This window comes from Dermacentor silvarum, chromosome 7, assembly GCF_013339745.2.
Source record: "Dermacentor silvarum isolate Dsil-2018 chromosome 7, BIME_Dsil_1.4, whole genome shotgun sequence".
Taxonomy (NCBI): domain Eukaryota; kingdom Metazoa; phylum Arthropoda; class Arachnida; order Ixodida; family Ixodidae; genus Dermacentor; species Dermacentor silvarum.
Genome location: NC_051160.1, coordinates 42548308 through 42550977, shown reverse-complemented (window position 1 = coordinate 42550977; position 2670 = coordinate 42548308). Strand labels below are relative to the sequence as shown.

Here is a 2670-nt window from a genome sequence, read left to right as displayed (position 1 = left end):
CCTTTACAAACAGTCAAAGAAGCAGGGTAAATATTTAAAAAATTGCTCCGCAACTAAACGAAACGAAAAGTATCGAAAATACTACAAGAACAATAAACAAGTCTAGCGAGAGGAGGGTCTCACAGATCCCTTGTCAAGACTGGGTGGGGAGGGAGCCCGGGGGGCGGGGGAGGGGGGGGGGGGGGGGGCTTGTCTGAGACCTCCCGCGACCGCCTTTACTTTAAGCACTCCCACCTGTCTGACCTTCTTGTGGGGTTTGAAATATCGTAATGAAATGACCCCCTACTGGCAGCGCCCGCAACTGTCCCGCGTTAGAGTTAATGTATATAGTTACCATATGATTTTGATAACATTTGCAGTAACTCTACCCTGGGCAGCTCGAGCACGCCGCCCTCGTAGATGGTCGCAACTCCTGCGCTTGCCTCAATTTCCTGCGTGTGCGCTCTTTATGGAGACGGACACGTTCAGTCGTGGTCAGAGAGGTTGGCTATACCGTTGTCTCGCTGCCCGACCCGATCTCTTCACGCCATTTCTTGACCCTGCGTGTCGAACGTAGCGGCTCCATAACCGAGCAAGCGTGACATTTATGCGATACATTGCACACTGGGAAGTCATTTACAGCGCCTGGTGAGTTTTATGGGTTATATACATATTATATAGCTGAGTCAGCTCTCTGAAACGACAAACGTACTGCTGTGTTCCATGAACGCCGTGCGAGGGGCTAAATGTAGTTCCGATTGCGTCACGCGTGGCGCGATAACGGCGTCATCTGTGCACTCGACTAATGCACGATCGAGCAATGGCTTCTTTCCTATACACGACGATACCAAAGTAAGGCGCGTGGGTAGTGTTGTTGCAAAGTTACAAACGATAATGCTATAACATGTTTTCGTTGCGTATACGCCAAACTCGGCATGATTACAACTCCGCGTAAAAACAACGTGCTCCCTGGTGGTCCCGCGTTTCATTGGGGCTACTAAATGTTACGGCGTTTCCTCACTGAAGGCGCTAAGGGGGTGATGATGATGATGATTTAATGGCCTCACATTTGAAACGGGGCGGTGACAAATAGTCATCTAGCCGGCTTGATTTAATCAGGTATGCTATACATGTTCTTTATGTAGCATTTTTTTAATACATTTCGTTGATATATTTTATTTCTTTTGCCTCAATACAACTAAGCGATGATACCTATTACTAAAAGAGATCAAATCAGGCAGTATCGTTCCCTTCCTTGCTTTTTCTCCACCAATACTAGTCTAAACGTCTCTTGCTTATCTCGACTGCTGACCGGTCGATGCTTCCGTCCACCTTATAACCCAAGCGCTTCTGGAAGGTGTACGTTACCTACTGTTCTCACTGGGTGAATCCCTTCACATTCCATTAGGATAGGTTGAGCGGTCTCCAGATTCTTGTTTCAGCACACACGTGCCTCATCTAGTTCCGAATATTTGCTCCGGCATGTTTTTGGTCCTTGGGCAACTGGCTCGAGCCTCGAATAGCGCTGCGCTCTCCAGGGGGCGTGGGTGAAAAACAACCCGTGCCTTGCGCATGGTTCGAGCTAAATGTGCGGATAGGACATGGACGAAGGAATGTGCAGGGTGGAAAATTATGTATCTGAGATGAGGTATCAGGCAGCAAGAAAGTTCGCACGCTAAAACAAAAAAAAAAAAAAAGAAAAAAATTTTTGAAAATACTTAAAAAGAATAGCGAGCTTGCCAGGATTCGAACCTGGAATCTTCTGATCCGTAGTCAGACGCGTTATCCGTTGCGCCACAAGCCCGAACGGGAAGTGCAGCACTACATGAAATACTTCTGCATCGAAGCATAGCCTCAGAAGGCTATGGTCGAAGTATCATTGGGGCAAGGTTTGATTAGTTTGCCGCTAGAAGACGTTCTACTTAAAGCACGACGCGTGCACCCGGTGTTGCAGTCCACTTGTTCCAAAACAGATCGGCTGTTTCTCAGGCAGCGCGGGCAGCGTGAGCAGCGCTGTCCGCAACTGTACTGAGTGTTGCATCAATTGGAGTGTCACTCTTGCTGGTAAACCACTGGTTTCTTCGCGCACAAGCTTTGCAAAGAGATCGCATTTTGTATCCAGTTTAGTTTTTAAAAACATTTGAGGGCATTACTTGCCCGTTCCGTCTACACCAAGTCCAAAAAAGGGGCGTCGTCTGCTGTGACGTGATGATGATGCTTGCCGCCAAATCCCATTGAAGTGTGAAATGGACGGGCATTGGCCGATAAGGCCAAAAGCGTGAACGAGAAGTTATTTAAAACGTTAAAAATTGTCTACTGCTAATTTGAGGGCATATCTGATGCAGTCGATGCAAGTGCAAAGAAACGTGGCGCCATCTGTCCTAAACACAGTGAACCGTGTGTATTTTTTAATGGCCTCAGAGCTCTGTTCGTTCTCGGAAGCGCTGATTTGCCGTTGTCATGACAGATGGCACTAACGTCAAGCCATTTTGGAAATTTTGGAAACATCTTAACTCCTTGAGTAATAAGACTAGCCTAGAGCAGAGGTTTATAGTTACAGCTCAAGGTGTTCGACTAGAGGGAGATGAGGCAATGAAACATCTAAGAACAATGATGACAGAAAATTTTAAAGAACGAAACATAGCATGTGCTCAATCAGGTGAGGATGGACTAGTCAGTGCAGTGGCTCCA

The 2670-nt window shown here is 47.0% G+C and overlaps 1 non-coding gene across 1 annotated transcript; it reads right to left on the bottom strand.

Annotated features, from left to right (window-relative positions):
• Nucleotides 1–1710: 1710 nt before the first annotated feature.
• Nucleotides 1711–1783, bottom strand: Trnar-acg (transfer RNA arginine (anticodon ACG)). The gene has a single exon. It is a non-coding gene; the product is annotated as a tRNA-Arg (tRNA).
• Between the last annotated feature and the right edge of the window lie 887 nt (nucleotides 1784–2670).